This window comes from Pocillopora damicornis, chromosome 2 (genome assembly GCF_964200805.1).
Source record: "Pocillopora damicornis chromosome 2, jaPocDami1.2, whole genome shotgun sequence".
In the NCBI taxonomy this organism is placed as follows: domain Eukaryota; kingdom Metazoa; phylum Cnidaria; class Anthozoa; order Scleractinia; family Pocilloporidae; genus Pocillopora; species Pocillopora damicornis.
This window is the reverse complement of record NC_142671.1, coordinates 15159702-15169687: the sequence shown is the minus strand read 5'-3', so window position 1 is coordinate 15169687 and position 9986 is coordinate 15159702. Positions and strand designations below refer to the sequence as shown.

Genomic DNA, 9986 nt, shown 5'->3' with positions numbered 1-9986 from the left:
CAAATCAATTATTTCTTCCTTGAAAGCCTTCGGCAGTCTTTCCACTCGGTCAGTATTGTGGTTGGGAATCCTCCTATTGGCTTCGGTATTTCTTGGAACATGAAGACCTTACGTTAGTTCCGCAAAGTTAAAACAGCGTTTGTTGACAAATCAGTGACGCACGGTATGTAAGATGCTGCATGTACAGAGAAACATCTGGCATGGCAGATGCCTCCACGGGTTAAGCTTGGTTTTATTTCTTTGATGGGTTCGAAGGTAATCAACTTACGATTATCAAAAATGCGCTGCCTCGTGTACTTTGGTTAATCCTGTAGCGCTATTACACCTCACAACAACAACACAAAGCTTCTCAAGTTTAATTTGAACCAGAAAAATAAAAATCACCCTGAAAAGGCTCAAGTTGAGTTGCCAGCGCATTTCATTGGCTTTCACAGATATTCCGAGCTTCGTATGTCCCCCGGGAGTCACGCGAACAACCAAACAGGAAATGATGTCGATGCTCATTTGATGTTGCTCAAAACATACAATCTGCGCCGCGCCGCTGAGCCATGGCGAACATTCAACGTTAAAGGCCCTGGCTTTCTTTACGTTTCTTTATCACGCTTGTGTAGCTCTATTAAAGCCGTAGCCGACCACGTGGTCTTCAATGAGCAAAGGACCTTTGCCTTGAGTCAGGGTAGATCCAGTGACTACAGGTGAGTTACTACAGTTTATATTCGCTGATCTCTGTGTAACGAGCACGGTAACACCCCCAGTGAAACGCGCCCGTCCAATAAGACTATAGATTACACTTGCTTACTACTTGCGCCTGAATTCAGGTTATCCCTAGATATCAGTCAGAGAAAAAACCAACGGATCTTTCGCCTCATTGCTTTCAAGTTTATTTGACGTAGAGCACCAGGTTAAAATATTCCCGCCCCTTGTGGGTCACAGAGCCATTTTCTTACAAGTGGGTAAACTTCGCGTCAAAATAAATCGTGCGAAACGCCTAATTTTGATAAGAAACCCTTTAAACGTCTCCTTATCAATTAAAAAAGTGCGACAATGCGGTTGGAAAACCATTAGAGACTTGACTATTTAAAAAAGGTATTTAATTATTGAGATCGGTAATGTTTGTGATGGTGCTGTTTGCTCTGAATATTAACGAAAGGACAAATAGCTGGTAATTGATTAGAACAAATTATGATGCACTACAAAGTTGCCCACATACACATTGGTCTAAGTTGTTTTATTTGATCTCTATCAATTACCTGTTTCTGAATCAGACGGTACTTGGAGGCCAGCACCAGTGAAATTGGGTTATCGAACAGATTGGAGACCCAAGAAGGAGACAATTATTATCCGAGAGGGTGAATGACAGATTTTAACGTCGGCAAAGTAAAGATTCCTAGGATAGATAACCGTTCTTTAAAGCCACAGAACGGCTCGCTTTAAATACCAACGCAAATCTTTGCTAGGAGTAATTAAAACGTTTCTTCTTATTTTCAATCGGCTAATGAATTCATCGTTGTTAGTGATGTTTCAATCTGTGTATCTCCCGCTTGTCGAGTTTCACCGGAAATGAGCTTTCATTTTGTCCATCACAACGGGAATTAAGGTTTTAAGTCGACCACTCTTTTAGCGATTCGTTCCGCGCGCATTACACTATCGCCTCATAAAGCGCAAACTTTAAAATCTAAGCTGACTTGATGACATCATTGCCGTTCAGTAACAAGTAATTAACAGGTTGTAATATTCAGTTTAGTCTATTGCATGTTTTAATATAACCAGACATCTCTGTTTTATTGCAAATTTCGTCTGCTTCCTGAGAGCTTCCTGAAAGGAAATGCCAAGAAAGCTTGAAAACAATACAAGTAACCTGTTGCACACGTGATGTTTGACGTCATATCACCAATCTCCATGGAGACTTGTAGTATTTTAACTAAAACGGAAGTTATTCTTGACCTAATTGCACTTTGCGTTTTCTCGCAAAAAGAACTTTTGTTGTGCTCCGCATAAATTGTTGCTATTTTGAACTCGATATGCTACCGCTGAGAGGCGTCTAATTATGCCCGGCGTAGTTACCGACCCGTAATCATTGGGACCAAATTAATTAAATGATGACTAATCCTTTGAAATTCGGTGAAAATACAGGCAATTATGAAAATAACATGTATTATTGCTAGGTGTTAGGAAAAGCCACTCATCAAACACGCCACAGTTGTTGCATTTGGCTGAAATGATGCACGAATAAGCTCTTTGCTTCTTTCATTTGATACGAATTAACCTTATTTCCTCCGGTTCTCTTGATATGTTCCGGGAAATCATTAGGTTCCTTTGAAAGAGAGCTTGTTTTGCTTGGTCGTGGGATGAAACTCCGCAAGTCGAGATGATGTTTTGAAAAAATTGCATATTACTGTTCCACTTCAGTGATAGAGGAACAAGATTTACGCAGAGTCATTGCAATTGACAACATGGTATTATCTTCGATCTCCTCTCGATATCGTTATGTCACCCCACTGCATTAGATTACAAATAAGAGGAGCAAGATCTCATATTACAACTAGTTTCGTCTGAGACAGACAGATTATCCGCAAAGATCAGCAAGTGCATTCGAAGTGAAATTACAATCACAGTCTTGGTCAATCATTGGTTCGCTCGCAAAAGTCTGTTTTCACGCGGACTTTTTGTAAACTTCTGTTTTTCTTGAAAGTCAGGGTAGAAATGAAATACATTTATGATTGGAAATTTTCTGTCCTATATACTGCGTCGTAGACATCGAGCTACTTTCAACTCTCATTTAAGACTGTGTATGAGTGAAGAGACATGGGTCCGTTGATATTCAGATAAATCCTTCGTGAAGGTTGCACTTCAATTCCAAGAAGTAATTGGTTTTCAGTGCAAACTACAATGAGCACACCGATTGATTAACCATTTAACTCCCATGTGTGACCATGACAGATTTTCTCCTTACGTTATCAATACAATATCAACCAGATAAGTGATGAGAACAAAGAAAATTATCAGTCTGGGAATAATAAGTTGATCCAATACTAAATTGTCCTGAACTAACAGTAAAGGAATTGTATGTTTGACAGTAAGGAGAATTACAAATTTGATCTGGGAGTTAAAGGGTTAAGAACTGTCCAACGAGCATAAATGGATCACGAGTAGGGTCAATGAATGAACAGTTTTCTTTTTTTGTTTGACTATGTAAATTGTAAGGCAAGTTTTACACATAGCATGATTAAGAGGCTTATTTTCTTACCTTATTGTTACAAAACACCGAAACAACGAATATAGTTTCTTTGCATGAAATAGGGCCTGAGCTCCTTGGGTTACGATTACGAGCAGTCGCTCCTTTACAACAAAGTCCATCGCGCGAGTGTAAAATTCAGAGAAAAAAATTGATCTAAGCGCGCTGCGCAGAACTTTTCGTGCGCCTCACTCCCATTCTTCCGCACGGCGCGCTAACATCAATTTATTTATTTATTATTTTTTTTTAATGATTTTTTTTCTTAATCGCACGACGGACTTCGGCGTAAAGAAGGGACAGCTCGTAGTCTATCTTTGTTTAGGAAGATCAAACAAAATCATGTGTCGTTAAATTGATTAACAACATATGTTTTGAGTGATTTGCTGGATGGTAATGTAATTACTGTAAATGAATAACAAAACTTGTAGTTGCGATAATTTATTGTTATTTCGAGAAAGGATGGCGGAGACAAAGTGCACTGGTTTTAAACTCTCCCAACAAATGGCAAACCAATTTTTTGTTATCTGCTGATGAGAAGTTGATATTCCAGTCCATAATGTCATTCTTCAGTTGATAACTAGTCTAATTCTCATTGTCCACCCATTGGCGAACAGTAGAAAGGAGTAAGGAGAATTAAGGTGTTCATAATTTTTGGGAATGATATTGTACACCTCAAAGATAACTGACCAGAACCCGCTTCTAGAAACATAGTATTTGTGCTTACACAAATTTACATGTATCTGCTTAACTCTGAAAAAGCTCAAGGAAGCAAAACCCTCAAGTTATTCAAACTGGATAAATATCGTGTGAAAATGAAAGTTCACCTGATATTGAATATCAACAGATTTTCACCAGCTATTTTTATGATGCTCCGTTTCACGTCATGAAAGTGATATTCAATTAACTGTTTTGTATGGATTATTTTTTACCTCTCTCGATTAAGGTAAGCTCTGGGGAACAGAATGAGAAAAGGTAAACAATACGAGAAAGTCAAAAAGTTAACAAGGTGGAAAGAATTCAAGTAATTGTTTAAGTGCTTTGTAATTAACCTCTTTGTGCATGTGAAAATTGAAATCGAATCGAAAAATTATTTTCTAACGGAACATTAAATCGACGGATTCTTCTCTCGCACCTAAGCATTCGAGGGTAACTTTTTGCAATGCAATTATAATCAAGCCGTTTAGTGTTAACAGCAAAAAAGTCACTATGTAGCTTTTCTTTGTACCAAAATCTCGCCTCATTAGCATCAAGGCGAAGATTGCTCGATTACAATCGCTGTCACAATATCAGCCAAGCGTTGATTCCTTGTCTTTTGAAAAACCTTGAAAGCCTATTTGATCAAGGGCTTTGTTCATTGGCCGCAGCGGTCGCATTTGTGAATGGTGGCTCCCAAACAAAAGGTATGCCTTGTGTATTAGCACTGAAATCAAATGTTTGGTGTCCACCTGAGGGGAGGAGAACTTTGATTTTATGTGGTTATTACAAGATTAATATGATCGTTGTCGCAGCTGATGTCTTTGAATCACTTGGAAGGCACGCAAGAGGTAACTTAATGTAAGCCCTGATACCCAAACGTGTACTTAACGATGTGAATCGAATTCGATCTCAATTTGAAATGGACTCAACTCCAACCTGTGAAAGCTTGTTTACGTTCTCCTAATATTGTTGTAGTCAACTAACATAGTTGGTTAGATCTTGAAGAGATTGTGTGTTTTGAATCTTCACCGACCGCTATCGTTTCTATTTAATTATGTTTTGTTTCAGTGTGGGCCCAAAGAACGTTTTACAAGCGTGTCATGAATCGAATTGGCATCGACACTTGTATATTTTCTAAATTGGACATGTACGAAATCTTTAAGACTTGTGTTGAAATAAATCTTCGCTCTGACAACGCTACTGGCTTGGATTTGTCGAAAGTGTGGCAAAAAACGGCCCATTTCGTGGAATGAACCATTTTTATTCATTGAGTTTTTATGGTGCGCATTTCATCGTAATCGTTAATTTACCTATGCGCATTACTCTGGCAAAGCCAGGTTGTCGCTTTAGTCAGTTGTGAACAATGGCCTATTTCCTGTTCGCATATTTAATAAGCGACTTTTCAAAATCTCTAACTTTATGCAAAATACAACTACAGTCAACCAATTTTTATCCTTTTCAAAGTGTTCAACGGGGGTGTTTCATGACTTTTAATTTAATGAACACGGACTGTAACCTAACTTTTTCGAGATTATGGTGTGGTCTTCCCTTTTTATCTCTATTCTTGCGTATTCGTGAGACTTAAAGGAATATTTGACAGAAAATTGACCTTTAATTTCCATAGCAGTTGAGCTTCAAGAAAGACAAGTCATCATGATACGGCGTGAATCTTTTAAGTTGGAATATTTTCAAGAACGGTGTTTCTCGTTAAGCGCTACTTGTTGGGTCGTAAATCGAACTTCAACTTTATACAGGTTTTGACTTAAAAGAATGGTTCCGCTGACTTTCTCCCAGTTTTGAACCGTGAAATTTGTTTAGGTTATTGTTGAGCGGTAGATTACGTTCGTTGAGAGGAGTTGAAAACTCGATGTGAAGGTTGCTCCTTCGTATTCGAAATTTCTTACCTTCGCCAGCAGGAACTCTTAATTTATGTTTCCCGATTTCGATTTTATTTGAAATCTTTAAATTATTCAGAAACATAGGGACAGAAAAACACCTATGCTCATACCGTATTTAAAGAAATACAACCACCAGACCACGGTATGTTTTTGCTAACCACCCAACGTGCTTAATGCGACAGTTTTTCATCTCGATTTTCATTTCTTATTCAAATAGTCAGATGTTATGGCTCAAGCGCCGTGTTTCTTCTGCCAGCTTGCATCTGCCAGAGTAAATGAAATCAAAGTGTTTGGTATTTTTCTCCTCTGTCATCGTGAAACAGGTTTCTTCTTTGCTCCCTTTCCCGAAGAATTGGATATTCAATTCTGAAGAAATTGGCGGATTAATTTTGACAGAGCAACCTTAAATTATTCTTACTTACTCAGTACCGCTGAGCGACAAAGTCCGGAACTTTTTTCCTTCCAAATAGCTTATATCAATCCGAAGGAGTAAATTTACTTTCAGAAGAGAAGGAACAATACGGTGATCTTAACCTCAGTCTTTCCTGTCGTTTATGATCAGTAATATCAATAATATCTTTCGCGAAGATTTAAGGAATGTCTGACCTTAAGAGCTACAGGAAGAAACGTGAAGCACAAAGTTTGCCGGTGCGGTGTATAAACAGATGAGCATCAGTTGTTATGAATACAAGCGCACCACGCATGCACCCAGCCTGAAGAAAAAGCGGAGTCGAGACACCTTTGATCAGCGTTATCTCTTGTATAACCTATCACACCCTTTAGCAAGATTAATACCATATGTTGTTTCCACTTTTCTTTTTAGATATGCTTGTGAGAACATGAAGTCATACTAGGTTAGAGACCACTTCCTCGTCTCCTCGTTTATCAGATTTTAAGTGCGTACGTAAGGTTTAGCTACCAGTTATAGATATGCTTTGATGATGAAGAAAAGAAACTGCGAATTCCTTCATACATATTCGTGTATACAGATACATTACAAACGCACATTTCCAAATGTTATCCTTGTTCGCTCAAGAAACTCTCTTCTTTGCGCCGGATCGGAAGATTTATAGGTTTTTAAATGGAAGAACTAATTTTGACCTAACGAACAAGCTAAGGGCTGAATAAATGAAGAACGAAACAAGGGTGGATAGTGTTACTTAGTTTACAACATTCCAAAACAAATCCAGCTTTCAATTACGATCGAAATTGATATCGCTGTAAGTCTCTAATAGGATGTGCGCAAGAATGGCATTAAAAAAAAATACAACAACAACAACTAGTGGAAAGGTTCAACAATCACATGGCTGTTTGAAATGGATGAAGGCAGTTGCTTGCCACCAGCAAATGACAAGGAATGGGGTGCTGGCCGTAAGCATAAGAACTGGGCAACAAAGTACTTTAAGCTTACAACTATGCTCCTGAAAAATAACAACAAAGAATTTTAAATGTGCCCTGACTAAACTTTAATACCATTTTCTGCTATTACTAGGTCGCTCGCTTACATGACGACCAAATCCGATAAACCTCAAAGAGGGTTAAGCGTATTACTTACTTAGCGACCAAGTCGTAATCATATCACCAATGACAGCGCGAACACAATTCTTTGTTGTTACTATCTTGAAAATGGATTTTGTGTCACGAATGAATTTTTTTACCCTTTCGGTATGTTATTTGTTTTTTCTACGAAATTTTCTAGGTTTTTTTTTAATCTTTGAAGGTGTTTTTACCCCTGAATTAAATGCAATTGATGTGTTGTTGACCTATATTCTGCGTAATAAAGTCAACGCTTACAATCTTCTTTCATCACTAAGTAATTTTTCAATCCAAGTTTCTTCGCATATGACAAGTGATTTTAGCCGGACTGTTCTGGAAATATGAAATAATGTATTATAAGGTAAAAAATCATCTTTGTGTGTCAGTTCTCTGGACAATAAAAATATTCGTGTTTGCTTGGAGATTTACTTCAGTAAATGGAACAATTGTCCATTTTTAAAAATATATATCAGAAAGTCTGATTTTTTTTGCTTGTGCACTTTGCTGATTTTTCGAGGAAAATTAATCAAACTTAAATTTGATGAGCTCAAGCGATTTGCTAGTAAGTAACATCGCATAAGTGGTGTATATATCCCGCCCATCTCATATCCCGAGAGAAAAGAAAAAACAGCTTCTTTTCAAATGCATAAAACATCGAGACGTTGCTAGCCACTTTGCCATTCGCTGGTTGTGCCGACTGTCCCTTTTTATGTAAATAGAGGGGGTGGTCCAACAACTTGAATAAAACGATGCCAAGATAGATTCGCCTTCTCATTGTATCCAGATGATCATGGAGTTCTTTACCGCTGTACGCGTGGCTTTCGACTGACAAGGGCTTGTCAATTGATGAAGGTTATTGTTCAATTTTTTACATCTGTGAAATACGGTAAATTATACCGTCTATGCGCCTACGGAGCGGTTCTTTTTAAGAGTGATATAATTACACCTCTTCCAAGGCAATGATCACGTCCACCAGCAAGGCACAAGTTTGTTGTTCAATTTATACTAGTTTACAATGATAGCTTCCTTAATTTTCAGTTACACTGTTGTCAGAAAAATATAAACACTGTCAGTACGAAACCAACCCAAGCGCGCCGCGACAAATTGCGAAATTTATGATCTAATCCGAATACTACGGTATCGCTTGTGCAGTTACTAGGCTACGCGTTCTTGGCAAAGGAATAACTTGTATTTCTTTGTTTTATTTTCTCTTAGAAAGAGCAATCTTTGTGCGTGGCTCTCATAAACGTTTCTGTATTTGCGACGATCACACTTACGTTTATGATAATTTGTATTTTTGTATTCGAGATTAGGAATCTTAAAGGTGTCGCTTAGCAATTTACTTCAGTGGCAGTGGGATTTTTATTACATTTTTACCCTTTTCACGAAAAAGTAAATAATTTGTGTTGTCAGTGTTAATGGCTCCTTCGACTACACTATAAATCACCTTCTTCAAAATTATGTGTTTAGATAAACTGAAAATTATAGATAATCCAGTAGGACTGGAAACTTCAAAACACCAGTGTGAAAGCTTCTTCGGTTGTGTCACTAAAGAAAATAACGCAACTTTGCATCCAATTATTTACGGCCGCGAGGTCAGTCGCTGCTGCCAAAAACTTAATTGCCTAGAATACCTTTTTTTTTTAATAAGCTACGGTCCCTTCCTTACTACAGGAAACATCGGTAAACCGCATAAAAGATACTTGCCTGCGAGAAAACAAGTTTCAATATTAGCTTTTGAATAAGATCAAAACATTGAAGAAACCTATTGTGATGTTACAAAGTCAATCAAGCACGCGCTCAGGAATAAACTGTTTCTGATTGGCTAAGAGATACAAATTGCCCGCCTTCTTTTTAAAGATGAGCGATTAGGGATGAGGAACGCGTTAGAAACAAAAAATTGAAAAAAAGAAATGAATTCATTTTTGTGTGATCAGAATAAGTGAACCATTCATTAAATTAATGAATATTTTTTCTTTTAGTTCACCCAAAAAGAAAGACATATCTTATCTACTCGATTTGAAGAAACAAAATTGGCGTTATTTCGAGATTATGCAATAATGAAAGCAAAAAAAGTTGTCTAGTTAGGCTATAAAATCAGCGGAAAATATATTGCAAAATTCGCAGATGTTTTGTTGTGAAATTTGTTTATATTACTTAAACAATTATCTGAAGAATTTTTAGATGCAAAGCCTGAAAGGAAAATTTCTTTTCATCACACTTATGATCTCGTGTTTACCCTGTTCTTGTTGCCAAGATTAAAAAAAGAGGCCTGCGGGAAAACGTTTGTGATATCCTCGCATACCTCATGTTGTAAAATCAATATTTTTTTTGCGGCTAGTATGATTTTTAACAATATTTCAATCAGGATAAACTTGCAGATCAAACTACAATTTCCTCCAGGCTCGTTTTCAGTCACTGTTATGGGCAGCTGACAATTTTTGTTTGCCCTAAGAACTGCTGCTAAAAGAACAATAACTTATGACCGTCAGTGTTTTTACAGTTATCACCAGGAAATATAGTAAATTTTATAGCGGGAACGCAAGCGCAATCTCAACTTCATTCGTCTGGACGAAGTCTGAATGCTCAGGTTTTTATCACGATATTTTCTGCATCATCTT

General features: G+C 37.5%; 1 protein-coding gene across 11 annotated transcripts in view; it reads left to right on the top strand.

Moving 5' to 3' along the window:
* The first annotated feature begins 526 nt into the window (after positions 1-526).
* The window catches only part of LOC113677243 (zinc finger MIZ domain-containing protein 1), a 39158-nt gene continuing 29698 nt past the window's right edge, over positions 527-9986 (top strand). For 2 of the 11 annotated variants that reach the window (XM_089196525.1, XM_089196520.1), the window contains exon 1: positions 4663-4779. The gene's annotated coding sequence lies outside the window, so the exon portion shown is untranslated. Of the gene's footprint in view, positions 696-4536; positions 4780-8046; positions 8218-9860; positions 9956-9986 lie in introns of those variants that run through there. The other 9 variants (XM_089196523.1, XM_027194012.2, XM_089196524.1 and 6 more) reach the window with 7 other exon arrangements.